The sequence below is a fragment of the Antechinus flavipes genome, chromosome 3 (genome assembly GCF_016432865.1).
Source record: "Antechinus flavipes isolate AdamAnt ecotype Samford, QLD, Australia chromosome 3, AdamAnt_v2, whole genome shotgun sequence".
In the NCBI taxonomy this organism is placed as follows: domain Eukaryota; kingdom Metazoa; phylum Chordata; class Mammalia; order Dasyuromorphia; family Dasyuridae; genus Antechinus; species Antechinus flavipes.
The window spans coordinates 272,514,379-272,529,711 of NC_067400.1; positions in this window are offsets into that span (position 1 = coordinate 272,514,379).

A 15,333-nucleotide genomic window follows, 5' to 3' on the forward strand; every position below is an offset into this window, starting at 1 on the left:
TATATTTGCAGTTTATATTCCAACTCCTGTGTAATAAAGGCCATCTTAGACTTTTAGGGAAATTGAGATCTTCAAGAACCCATTACCCTTTAAATCTCCCCTTTTAAAATGTCATTTTTAAGTTTGACAGAAGAGAAAAAGTCTTAACTCCATAAAGATCAAAAGGAATTTTCAGTGTATATTAATAGAACCAATTTGTAAAGTTCATATTCACCAAAAGGCCAAAGTCAGGAAAAAGACCTTAGCAACAAGTAACTAAGTATATGGAGAAAGAATAAAGGAAGCAAGAGAGTTACCTCTGCCAAAGGTAAGCCTAAAGGAAAAACCTGGAGAAATGGAAATGCAATTAAAGAAAATTGGGGAGAGTGCAAAAGAAAGTAAACTGAAACAAGAGAAGGGAAAACACACTATCAAGATGCAGTAAATCAGGATGAAATAAAAAGATATATAGAACCAAGGGAAACCATAACTGAATGGGAAAAACTGTAGGCAAAGTAAATTAGACAGGGAAAGCAGGAAGTAGAGATAAAATATAAGGCAGAAATCAATTCTAACTAAAACAGGGAATAAAACGTAAGATATAAAGAAGAAAACCAAAAAAAAAAAAAAAAAAAAAAAAGAAAGAAAGAAAGAAAGAAAATAGCTAAACAGAAAATTAGTACTAAGTGAGAATCTAATTAAATCTGATAAGTAGAGACAGTGGAAGGATCTTTAGGCATGGGAATCTAAACCAAAAACAAATTTAAAAAAACCCAGACTGCTGACTCTTTTCTTAAAAAGGAAAGATTTTATTTTGTTTTCTGTTGGGCCTGATTTCATTCCTGCTTCATTTCCTAGTGCCTTATATATGAAATGCACAGGGGATGAAGAGGGATGAAAATTCAAACAGTACATTTTTAATGTGCTTTTGAAATGCCACCAAGAAGTTATTATAGCCTACTTAGTAAGCAGCATGTTTTTAATTGCTAAATGGTCATGATAGGAACACTAGCTTACATCAGTTGGTGAGAAGGACTATAATTCAGATTTAGAATTTAAATATTGGTAGTTTGCTCCTCACACATCAGACTGACTTTCAATAACATTATGGGCATTCAAATAAAATTGCATTCTTACTTTTGAAACTAGTATATTGAAAACACATTTTTTTCTCCTTGCATGAAAGTTACTCTATAACTAAAGTATAATATTATCATATATATTAGAATGAACAGAATAGCTCTTTTGAAAATAGTCTAGCACATCACCAAAACCACATACCATCATCAAAGAATGATACCTTGAATCAAACAATTTGATGTAACCCGGATAACTTTATCTAATGCCTGATCTCAATGCAATTTCACTGCACTGAGATCTCTACATAGTAGACTCAAATTAGGGGGAGCACTTCTGAAAAAAAGAATTGTTTTTCTCCTTTCATCAATATTCTAAGAATTTTTTGAGCAAGATGATAAAGGGCATTTCAAAAATCTTCATGCAATTTTAAGATTTAGTAGTTTATATAGAGGCACACACCTTGTATCTCAGAGTGAGGTAAGAATAGAGAGTGATATTAAAAGTTGGGATATTTATTTTAAGATTTTAAGATATGGTCATTCCATTGTATAAGTAACTTCTACCAACACAGACTGCAATCTATCTCCACTTTGTAGACAGATGGTCTTTAAGAATTTCAGTATATGCATAATTTATCACCTGTAGCCAACGTGATGATTTAATTTCTCTGAATTTACTCAAGCTAATCCTTAGAAAACAGGTATCCACATCTAGGCCTGCATTAAAAAGCTTTTCAGCTCACTTAAGCCAGTTAGCAGGCAACTATTCTTTTAGAATCAGACATAGTCAAATGGGGTCAGAGCGAAATACAGTTTCAGGTAGAAAAATAATCCCTGCCCACAAGTAGTTTACATTCTAATAAAGAAAGAAAAAGAAGCTGAAAAGGGGAGAAGAGGTCAACAAAGGGAACCAGGACGAGGGTGGGGGGAGGAATGGGGAAGGGAATGGTAGAGAAAATCTGGAGTATTTCTGGGAGAAGAACAGCTACGACTGTTCCGGCCAATCTCTTTAAAGGAATATTCTGGGAAGAGTCAATCAGAATGAAAACTATTCACAGGTTCCAGGGTTCAATGAGGCTTCCTGATAAAGAACTGAAGTTAGGCAAAGCAAGTATCCTGGAAAGAAATGAAATTAAACCTATCAGAGTTTGCAATCTCATGCCACAATCAGACATAGTAGAATGACACTTAAAAAAAAGATATTGTGCTTAAATATAACATCAGCTTTTCCTCTCTATTTTAGCTATTAGAGATAGTAAGTAGTAAAAAGAGCTAACTGACAACAGCAGAGTAGATAATAACTAGGACTTGGAGTCAGGAAGGTCTTGGTTCAGATACTACCTCTGCATGCTTCTTAGCTGTGTGACCTTAGAAGTCACACAAAGCAAGTCACTTTAATTTGATAAGCCCCAGTTTCCTCATCTGTAAATTGCAGATAATATATGCCTACCTCAGAGGTTGTAATAAGAATGAGACAATGTAATGGAAATGCTAAGTCTTTTGCAAATTTTAAAATATTACCTTATTTTACTTATTAGAATAGTTTCTTTTCTATGTTGTTTTACGGTCAGTAAAAATAGATTCCTTTTTTCTGAATTTATCAAATACCAAGCAAAATGAGGATTGTCAAATACATTGTAGAAGAGGGGGAAAAGTGATTCTAAAGGATTATGAAATACAATGATATAGAGTTACATTTTTACAGTAGAGGGTACTTTAAATATTATGAAAAATTCATTTCTAGAACTTAAAATTTGAATCTATCCTAGAGATTAAAATGTATGTAAAAGAAGATACAAAGTCTATGTATATGTATCCCATATAAAAATCTGGGGATTCTCATCCTAACTTATACTCACACTGATGAGTCAGTTCCCTAAACCTAAATCCCAATTAAATTAAAATTTAAAATACCAATATCCAGGTGATGCGGTTAGTGGCAGTGCAGAGAGTTGTGGGAACCCTTCCTGGTCAGCACAGAGGTTTAATGTGAAAGAATTCACAAACCTGAAAAGTTAGACTGGCAAAAAAAAAAAGTTTATTGTTGGATGAGAAGTCAGCTTTTGCTACAAGGTTGACTTCCTCAGTGGCAAGGTCCTGACAGAGAAGTAAAGCTCTAGCAGAGAAATCCTGTCAGAGAGATAAACAAGGGGTGTAGAGAAATAAAGAAGGGTTAACGCTGAGAAGAGAATGTCTTCACAGCAGGCAGGCAGATATGCTAAGGAGGGGGGGGGGGGGAGGTTCCTTGACAAGACATGGTCCTGCTCTTGGGTCTCTGCCAAGAAATGATCCTAAAATTGCCTTTTAAAAAAGATCTGAGACTGAAGTTTCAATTGAATGAAATTATTGCCCCCAGGCCTAGATTTCCAGTAGAATGAGATCACTTACTGGGAGTGGTCCTGAGCCAATTTTCATCTCAACAGAAGTCAATAGAAATATCAGGTCTAGTTCTCCAGCTAAATGAGAACACTTAAGTTTGGGCTAAGTAGGAATGGTCCTGGATTCAACTTAATAGAGGGTCCATGTTAACTATCAGTGATTAGTACTCTAGTTTCATTTAATCAATCATTATCAATGAGGTTTTACAAAGGGATATTTATTGAGAAGATAGAGCAAGAACAGAAGAAAAAACAGTCCTACGTACCCACACACCCCTGGGGGCACATTGTCCCCATATCATCTAGGCAAGAGGCAGAGAATGAGGAAGAAGAACATTTCAACCAAGTGGGATAATTAGAGAAAATGTTGAGATGAGTATATTCTTAATCGTATAGCAATAAAGTCAATGTCACTGAATGAAAAGTACTGTGGTGGGGAGTAAGATATAAGAAGACTGGAAAGGTATCAGAAGTAATAGATGAATACCTCTCTCTTGTAAGACTCCAAGATCTGGGCTGCTGGATCAATTTATTGCTAGGCTGGCTCCTGGTTACTCCTAAGAGCCTAGTGGCAGACTGCAGACTTTGACCCAGCTTCTGGCTCCTGGCTTTTCAAAACTCACAAGAAGGAAGCCTAATCTGTTCTATCTCCAGTACTCCTTTACATAAATTAAGAAAGAATAAACTTTAAAAGGGACAGAAGCAACAGAAGAGTTGTATGCTTATAAGCAACATAGCACAAGCCTCTTTGAGGAGATAAAGGCATATGATCACTCTCTCCACTGGGGCCTTACAGCAATCCTTCCTTACTTTAATGCAGTCAGGCAGAAAAAACAGATTGGCCACTTAGTGCCTTTGAATGCATCTTCAGTTTTGGCTCAGAAGCCAAATAAAACACTCTTCTGACAAGAAGACCAGAAATGTTACATGTTCTACAGTCAATCCGTTCTATATTACACAGGGTCCTTCTATGATGCATCATCATATACCTCTTCTGGAAGCAAATTCTTAACTTTTTCTACATGGAAATGCTCTGAGATTGGAGCTTTCATTGGCCAGGTCCCAATCATATGTAATGTCATATGGATCATGGAAGCTCAAAAACAATTGTCTTGTAAGTGAAACTAACACAGCAAATTATTGGGGTTTGCGTATTGTTGTTGTTTTTTTTTTTTCCTAAAGAAGCAGATCAAAATGACAAATGAGTATGTATTGTCAAAGTTAATATTATTGGGATGTTTATGTGGTAGATATAGTATATTTTGATTTTGAAAATTTGGTCATAAAATTTCCGCTAGGTTGAAATGTGGGATATGAAAAGGGCTTAGGTTAAGAGCAAATTATTCCTACATACTGTTAGGCTGTCCTTTTGCAAAAGCAAAAAAAAAAAAAAAAAATAGACAATTCAGTCTATTCACATTGGCTTTTTTAACAGTGCCCTACTCTATCACCTTTCTTAAATCCTTCACATTTTTTTAAAAAGGGAAAGTACAGCAAAAGAAGCACACTAAAATCAGAGGACTTTTATTCAAATCATGTTATAATGCTTACTCATCTGTGTGACTTTGGGTACTCTCTTGAGACTTGGGTTCCTAATTTATAAAATGGACCTGTTGAACTTGGTGGCCTTTGGTCTCTTTCAGTAGTAGGTCTATGAGTCCATTATCAAATTATCAGTACCTTATATTCTCAGAGAGCTTGAAAATCAGATACTTAAATTTTAAGGAAAAATGGATATATTATAAGAATGGTGCCAAACTCAAACAAAAATGGGAGTCACTATCCTTTACATTAGAATCCCTGTAGGTCACCTATTGATTTAGAAAACCACATACAAGTATTATCTAAATTCTAATATATTTCTATTTATTTTGTTAGATATTTTGAAATTACTTTTTAATGTAGTCCTGGCTGCACTCTGGAGTGTTACAGATTGTAATGCTGATGACAGGTCAGGTTTGACACTTCTGTACTAGAACATACATGAACATAGGCACAGATATTCATATAAATTATACTATAGCCTCCTATTAGGATATTTCCATTAATAATGGGATTTTGAAATTATGTGAATGTTTCTGAGGTTAAGCCATAACATTGTGCCATGATTTAAGGATATAGACAGTAAAGCTTTACAAGTATCCTAAAGATTATTAATGTACTAACTTTATGATGGTAGGAAACATTTCTTATCTAAACTTTTTGTCTCCCGTTGTATTCTAAACAAATAATTTGCAGAACTGATTTGAATTCAGAGGCCATTACCATACCTATCTATAATATAGTTTGAGTCTACCAATTGATAAAATGAATGAATAAAAAAAAATACTGAGGACTTTCTATGTTCCCAACACAGTACTAAGTTCTAGAGACACAAATACAAAAGTGACATAGCCCTTCTTCTTAAGGAACTTGCATAGAAATAGAAGAGAACACATATAGGAGAATGATGACTAGTGCAAGGATTTTGATCTGGGAAGTCAGGGTTGATGAATGGAGCAATAAGGCAGCCAACTAACACATCATCTCTAGAAATAATGGATTCATTGTTTTGATTAAGAACAACAGGTGGCATGTAGGTAGGTATGCAGTATGATAGGATGGATGTCTACAAGATACCTTGGATAATGCATCATCCAGGTAGGAGCTAGCTGGATCTACTGGGATCTACTTAATCAGTATAGTATAGTCCTAGAGCAGAAATTCCAAAGATCAGTGGCTTAGTTCCTTCAGAACTTATCTCTTCTTAATTAGACTTTACATGACTATATCCTGGAAGAACTTAAACCACTTAGTTTTGGAATTCCAGCTCTGCAAACATTACCTTATGGTTGGTGATAGACTTTAATATAGCTTGATGAATCCCAGATGCAACCATGCTAAAATCATGGCCATTCAGTATGCCATCACTGTATCTTAAGAACTGGAATATATATATATATATATATATATATATTTAAAGAAAACAGCAGATTCTTTTTTTTTTTTTTTAATCAAATTAGTTACACAGACATAGTCTTAGAGATCATCTCAAGATTCAGAATAGACTTTTGGTTAGTGCATTAGCTAAAAAAGAGTTTCCAAAAATTGAATAAGGAAAAACTAGAGATGATTCTGGATTGTCAATGTAGACTTAGGCTTCTACTTGGATCTAATTATAATGAAGCGGGTTGTGATCCCTTTAAGAAACTGTATTTCTTATCGATCTGTGATTCCTTTCAGATTCCCAGCCCTTCCTGTTTAAGGCATATCCTCCCCAGATAAGTTGCCTTTCCAGGATGCCAGAGCCTTTGATTCAATTACAAATCCTGGTCAAAAAGCATCCCTTTGAATTCCAATAGGAGATCCGGGCTTGTTCCAGCCCCGATTCTGACCTGCTTGGGCTCTCTCAGCCCCCACTGGTTCTGATCTGCTCTGGTTGTCCCAGCCCCCACCAAGACACCCAATATAATAAGCTTCCATCAACTAAAGTCTTTGCAGAAGGATTTTGGTAGCTTCCTTTACTGCCAGGACCTTCTGTCCACTGAGAACTGCATTCTCAGTGCAAAACTCCATTTTCCATAAATCTGCCACCATAGAAGTCAGTTTCTTGGTAAACTGATTTCTTTCTAACAATAAACTTTCATTTTGCAACTAATATTCAGGAATGAGTGAATTCTTTCACTCCTAAAATCTGTGGCTGATTTAAAGGGGATTCTTAATAACTCTCTTATAACAGCCACTAACCTCTAGACCACCAGGAATCTAAACCACTCAAATAGCATCAATAATACTGTGCCATCTAAAAAAACTTCAGCCACTCCCAATTTTCTACTTAGAAAGTTTAAATTCTTTTATCTGGCATTTTAAGCACTCCACAATTTGGTACTACCCTATTCTTGTAGTCTTATCTCATGCTACTCCCTGCATTTTGTTACACTTTACCAATATGTATGACTCATTGTCTCCTGAATGTAGGCTGTATTATCCTACCTCAGTGCTTTGTTTCTGTTGTTCCCTATGCCTGGAATGTTTTCCTTAATGCACTTCTTCCACTGTGTTCCTTCCTATCCTATAAAGCAAAATGGATTGTTACCTCTTACATAAAACTTTTCCTTACTCTTACCACTGACCATTCCTTTTCTTTCAGGTATCTCAAAAAGCATTTGTTTGGTACCTCTCTACAGTATTGTCATTTGTTCTATTGTATCATTATATTATGTTATAGCAAATTATAGTATACTATATAATATGGTACTAAGGAATGGTATAATAAATTATTACATTGCATTGTATTATGTTGTATTGTATCATGTTATGCTATGCTATATGTTATATCTTCTTATATCATATCTCATATGATTTTGAGACTTTCTTTGATGAAGATATGAGAATAGAAGGTGCAAGCTTTCAAAAACAGTTTTTTACAACAGACTAAAAGCTTTGCAATCACACAATGGAATGAAATGTATAAAAAATAAAAGATGCTGGGATTGTTGTTTGTGATTCCAAAAATGTATTCAACTAATAGAGGAAATCCACAACTCTTCTCCAATAAGTTGACTCCCATAAATATGATAAATTACATGAGATTCTTTGGTACATGATTGCTGACCAATAATTTTCTTCAATAATCTTCTGGTTATCAATTAACAAGTGAAACTTAGAACAAAGAGACTGACCCACAGAAGATATGTATCATTACCATGGAAGATGCCAAAAGGAAGAAGAATAATAATAAGTGGAAAATTCCAAATTTGTGAGTGATATGATGGTGATTAAAGCAAGTATCAACATATTATAGTACTTCCTTAAAGAAATCTATGGCCACTCAGCAGAGATAAGTCTAACAATCCATATGAGAAAATCAAGTGAATGAGATACATCTATAGTTCAGATTATAACATGAAATTTAATGAAGATTCTATTGATTGAGCTTGTCTTGAATATATGAGGTGGTAACAAAATGGGATAAAAGGAGGAACTTGGATAATTGTGCAGCATTTTGATAGTCCTAAATTTCTTCCTAACACAGAAGCTCAATTCTTTTAGTACTATTATTTTTCTAAAATTTAATATAAGTATAAATTGTGAAATAGTATGATCTCTAAGAAATCAAAATTGTGAGGGGGCCAAAAGGTACAAGAAAGACTATGATGAATATAAATAGACTGCAGTTGATTATCAATGCTGACTCCAAAATGATGAAAATGGAATTATCAAAGAAATATAGAATTGTAAAAGGAAGTGAGGGCAAGTCATGTATTAAAAGTGAAAGAACATCTGGATAGCTTGATTATTAAGAAACTTAGAGGAATAATCTGGTTGTATTGGGGAGATTGTCTATGGAGAATTTATGGAAGAATAAAGATAAAAATTGAGAGGTAGCATTGACTACTGGTTCAAATCTTTTTTCTGACATAAAGCTCTTCCAATATATGCTACTCTCTTCATCTCTTAGTGGCCTTAGGGATTCCTCTAAGACTAGGTTACAGATGAGGTCTTTTAAAAATATATATATATTATTTTCTTTTCTTACATGAACTGATGCTAAATGAAGTGAGTAGAACCAAGAGAACATTGTACACAACAACAACAAGATTATGTGGTGATCAACTGTGATGGACTTGGCTCTTTTCAACAATGAGGTAATTCAAGGCAATTCCTTGATGGAAAGAGCTATCTGCATCCAAAGAAAAGACTGAATAGATTGTAGCATAGTATTTTCACCTGTTTTGTTATTGTTTGTTTTTACTTATTTTTTTAATTCTCATTTTTCCCCTTTTGATCTGATTTTTTTTAACACAGCATGATAGAGGTAGAAATATGTTTAGAAGAATTACACATGTTTAACCTATATTGGATTACTTGTGGTCTAGGGATGGGAAGAGATGGGAGGAAAAGTAGGAGGTGAGGAAAGAGGGAGAAAAATTTGAAACATAAACTTTTACAAGGGTAAATGTTGAAAATTATTTTTGCATGTATTTTATAAAAAGGCTATTATTATTTTTAAGAAAATATTATTTTCTATTTTTTTGAGGCAGCTAGTTAGTACAGTGGATAGAACTCTAGGTCAAGAATTAGAAAGATCTAAGTTCAAATATAAACTCAGATATTTATTAGCTGAATGACAAGTCACTTAACTTCTCTTTGCCTCAATTTCAGCATTTATGAAATGAGGGTAATAATATTCCTGCTTCCCATAATTATTATGAAGATCAAATAAGATAATATTAATAAAGTAAATTTCATGGTTCCTGGTACTTTGTGGGTATTTATTAGATGTTTATTTTCTTCCTTCTTTTCTTTGTTTTTAGTTTAGTTTTGTTTTTGTGGAGCTTTTTGTTTTATTTTTGTTGTTCTTTTATATTTTGCTTTCGCAGTGGAAGCTTCTTCATCAGGAGTTCACTTCACACATTAAACACAACTTCAACATCAACAAAAAGAAAATAGAGAAGAATCCCAAGATGGGAAATATAGATTAATTTTTTGTTATAGTATTAAAGATTTAGAGTGGAAGGTCCTAAAACTTTTTTTTCCTCTACCACCTGTCCATTTTACAGATTGAGAAAAGTGAAGCACAAAAAGGTTAAATAATTTAATCAAGGTCACACAGTTAAGTAAATGTCAGCACTAAGATTCAATCCAGAGTCTCTGACTCCAAAGCCAATGTATGTCTACAATGTACTTTTTTGTGAATGTTCTCTCAGGACTATAAACTCTAAGAATCCAAGAATGTTCTAGCTAACTCGTCTCTTCCCCCATTGCCTAGTACAGTTTTCTGCACTTATTGAATTGAATTGGATTGATTAGAAAGCAATCATCTCAATACTTCCTTTAGAGACATGCCAGAAACAGCCTCTAACAACAACAACAAGAAAAAAAAAAGTCATCACTTTTATATGAATCCTTGTCCTGTGATTCTTCTATAGAAACTGTCTATGAGGTGCTAACTTCTACCAAGCTAGTTCATTCAGGAGGATTAACATAGTTGTCTATATAAGTTCCTGGGAAAAGAAAGAAATCTTTGTCTATTCCAAATTTTCCCTGAGAGAAAGTCACATGTGGAAGAGGAGACTAGATTTCCTTCCCCCTCCCCTTGTCTTCTTTTATTTGGTTAAACCAAGGTGCCAGTGAGAATCTGTGATGGAATGTAACTTTATGCCTGAAACTTGTTTACACATTTTGGTAAAGAAATTAGTAACGGGGAATTTTAAAAAGAAAGAAAAAAAAAAAGAAAAAAGAAAAAGGGCAGCAGCTGTGGTTAGCTCAGAACTTGGCTCTGGTTTTGCAGCAAGTGAGCTAAAAGTTACATGGCTCTGAGCCCACAGCCTGGAGAATTAGTATTAATGTTATAGAGGAAAGGAGAATTAGAATTAGTGTTATGAAGAGAGGAGATCCATACAAAGTCAAAAGGGATATGAAATTAGCCGGTCTGGAGCGAACCTAAATGGATTAGGAGAGAAAGATTGCTTGAATTCTATTAAGGTAACAAAAGTACAAAGGGATTGAATCTAATGTTCAATTAAAGAATAGAAGCCCAGAAACTTGGAAAACATAAACACCTGGATTCCCCTGCCACAGTCCTTACCCACTGGAAGGTATGCTAATGAAAAGGTCAACTCTTTCCTTATTGCCTGATTACACACAGTATGTCCTTGAAAAAATTCAGATTTGGATGACAAAAATACTTTTCAGAATTGCATATCTTTCTTGTAGAAGTATGGTTCTGCAGTGACTAGGATGTTTGGATTTAAGACAGAAGACCTGGGTTCTAAACCTGCTTTTGAAATTTACTAGCTCTGTGATCCTGGGCAAGTCACTTAAACTTAGATTCCTCAAGCCAGTGATGTAAACTTAAATACAAAGGGAACCGTGACAGCTGCACATTAACTTAGAAAACCACAAGTTAACATTTTCTGTTGTATTATATATTATTTTGTTACACATTTCCCAATTGCATCTTAAAAGTAAGTTTTAATTGATATTTTCTGTTTCTTGCATCATCATAGTTATCCCAAGTATACTTTCCCTCCCCCTGCCAGAGGGCCATGCCATTTAACAAGCAATTATATTTCATGGTGTGTGTATGGGATCAACCAAAAAAAGACCAAAAACATATGTAATGTGTAACACCTGTGGACCTCCCAACTCCACCAAGGAGAAATAGGGAGCAGGAGTTCTCATCTCTCTTCATCCAGTTACATTTTAATTTGGTTTGGGATACACTAGGGAGTTTATATATATATATATATATTTCTAGATTTGAACTCAGCTCTTTCTGACTCCAGGTCTGGTATTCTATCCATTGTACTACCTAGTTTCCCCCAATTAACCATTAGCAAAGGATATTTCTTAATCAGGCACAGTAAGAACAGTTTCCTCTTCCTATCCCCAATCCTGGATTATATTTTCACCAAAATATACATAGGTCCATGGGAAGAATGATCTCTAATTTAGATTACAATGGTATTAAGGTCTATAGGTAATATGCACATATGGTCAAGGAGTGACACATTTTTGGTTATTGAAAGTCTTTTTCTCCCTTCATAGAATCCACACAAAATTCTCTTTAAGTATGGCTTTTTGCTGAGCTCTAATGATAGGTGCCCTTCTAGAATACATGGCCATCATTCTTTCAGCCGGGCAGGGGTAAATTGGAGAAGCAAGATAGAAAATGGGATATAATAGGAAATCACAATTCCAGAAACTGTTTCCTCCCTTAGAAATCTATCCTCTGTATCTAAAATTTCTGTGGGTCCATTTTTGTACTCAGTGTGTCTTTCCACTACTAGTTGTATGCATTGTCTCCTGTGGTTTGTTCTTTCTGATGGCATGGTTATTGGAACCATAATTTAAGAGGTAAAAAGACAAACTTCTTCACCCAAGGGTAATTTTCACTCAAGGATTAGGATCAAACTGGATTGCACAAACTGAAATCTTCCAGGATTGTGCTGGATGCTCCTTGATTGGGGAGTTACTGATATTTCTTCTGTTATTTAGAGCCCCCAGAGGTAGCTTGCTTGATTGATCAATCATGGTTTTGTTTGTTTTTTTTTTTCTTCTAGACCCAGCCAAATAGGTTCTAATCTCAAGGTGTAAACTATTTTACACATCTTGTCCATTGATTTCTTAATCCTGTAACTCAATCAAAAAGTTTTTTTTTCACTTGATAAAAGTATTAAGGTTTAAAGAAACTTGTTAATTTGTAGTAAGAATGGAGTAAAAACTTTTCTGTTATTCCAATTTAAACATTTACTCTTCCTGTCAAATTGACCATGTGTTTGGGGTAAAGTTCAAGTCCCCAGATCTTTAGTAACTTGGGGATGTTCAAGCATTGCTCTTTTCTAATAGTTCTCCTTGTGCTGGGTACTACAGTCTGAAGCAAAGCCTCTGAGGAACAGTTCACAAATATTGAGAAATCAACATTCTTTCATATTTCCAAATACATGATGATACAACATTACAGATTATTGTGTTTGCCTGACTTATTATTTGCAAAAGGCCTTCCCCAATACAAAGACAAAAAAAAAAAAAAAGAAAAAGAAAAAGAAAAAGGAAAAAAAAGAATTTAAATCAAGACTTTCTTTTCCTAGTGACCATAGAACACCCAGAATACCTAGAACTTTCTGTTCTCCTTCTCTTTTCCCCACAAAGACAGGAGACCTGGATAAAGTGGAAGTGAAATCACTCATTCTCCCCCAAAATTATTTAGCATAAAAAGGCAAACCAGTTGGAGGGCCTATGAAACATCTCTGGGAATTCTGTTCTTATACAGTACCCACTAAATGTCCCTTTTTTAAATGTTCTTTTTTTAATATGTTAAACAATCCAGACATAATTTTCTGTGGGTCTCACTACTAAATTTCCCAGGTTTAGTTTTTGCCACTACATAGGGCAATCCAAATGTAGTTCCTAACTCATATATAATTAGAAGGGAAAAATAGATTAACTTTAAAAAAAAAAAAAACTTTAAAAAATACCAAAGAGGTATGGGACTTTCCAAAGAAATAAAACACTTGGGGGTTGGTAATGAGGGTATCAGTGCCAGCAGACAAATGACTAGACATGTAGCCAGCAAATAATATTAATGTTTACATAGGCAATGTGTTTTTGCATGCAATTATACATGTCCATCAATGAATGTGTTGCAACATGTTCAGCATGCTCCCTCTTTTATTATTACTTTTTTCTCTTGATTTTGTTAATTTGCCTGTACTCATATCATGCATGTATTATATATTAATTATTAACTATGATTTTGATATTTGCATGGCTCACCTATGTTATTTTTAATTTGCTTGCTGTTATAGATGTTTGTGTTATACTGATGTACATGTACTGCTGAGACACAATTACATAATATATCCTGTATATAATTTTAGCCTGTATTAATTGAAGCAGTCTAGTAAATTATAATCTGCATTGTGCAAGACCTATTATATGTATTGATGATGTATATTTACTATGAATATCAACCTAAGAAGATTGCCTGAGATGGTAGGTTAGATATCCTTGTTCTATCAAAGCTGTTAGTGAGGATAACTGATATTATATTGTATAATAACATATCAAGATACTATAGCTGATTTTTTAAGGGATTGCAAAATTTAAAATCCTGAGAAAGAATGTAATAAGGGTTTGAGAACTGATTGATAGCCTGGGATTTTCAGTTCTAAGGAACAAGGCTCATAAGTGATATGGAATCTTTGAGCCGGAAGGCAGATTTGAGTCATGGCCAAATATTCTTAAAAGTATATACCCGGAAAAGGAGGGAGAGTGGGATGGTGGCAGCTAGGTGGCGAAGTAGATAGAGCACCAGTCCTGAAGTCAGGAAGATTTGAGTTCAAATCTGACCTCACACACTGAACACGTCTTAGTTGTATGACTCTGGGCAAGTCACTTAACCCCAATTGCCTCAGGAAAAACAAACAAACAAAAAAACTACATACCAATCTTTGAGAGCCAGACTGAGAAGAAGGAGTAGGGACCTCAAGAGTTGAATATCATTACTATGTGATGGTTTTGCCCAATCTTGTGAGGTTCTGGCCCAATTTTAAAGGACTGGTTGCAAAGAAGTGTTTGAACAGGAAAAAAAAATTGAAAGAAGAGTTGTGCTAAGAATTTGAAAGACGAGCTCACCTGTGGCTGAAAAGTGAGATGGATATCCAGGTGATTCAGAAAATTCCAAGCTCTCCAGATTTCCCCACAAACAAGACAAAATAGCATTCCAGAGAGAACCTAGAGTGGTAAATAAGAGTTGTGCTACAACAGTGGTCCTCTTTGGATAGTGGAAGAGCTGAAGAAAGATACCTTTCTTTTGTTTGGTTCACATGAAGTATAAACACCTCTAGGCTAGTTCTGCTGCAATAGCAAGCAGTGTGACCTGGGAAGTTAGCCTTAGGCCCAGGCACAGAAATTTTCATCTCCTGGACAGTGTGGGAAGTCAGACTTGGAGAAGATTGAGTTCTTCAATAAGGGACACCAGGCCCAGCTGTGGTTGTAGTAGCCCTGGTCCAAAAGGAACCAGGATATTACTGTAAGTGTGAAAGCAGTAGGGTAAGGACCCTGATGATTGTGGGTATTTAAAGGAAGGTAAAGTTCTTGGTTTTGGTTCCAGGCCAGAGAGGAGAACTGAAGGAGTACCTGAGACAAGAGATACCATCCCCTAAATCCCAGGACTAGAGGTGATTCCAATAATAAGGCCTTATAAATAACTTTTTAAAATGAGTAGGCATAGGAGAAGGAGCCCTATCAAGGAAAATTATTATGGAAATAGAAATGACCAGGGTTCATCTTCTGTGATGACCGTGCTAGTACCCTGGATACCTTAGAATCAGCCAGAGTCAGGATAAGCAAAAATCTTTGATCTTTATTCTCGGTCTTTAGAGGTACGATTGAATTGGATGGAAGCAGAA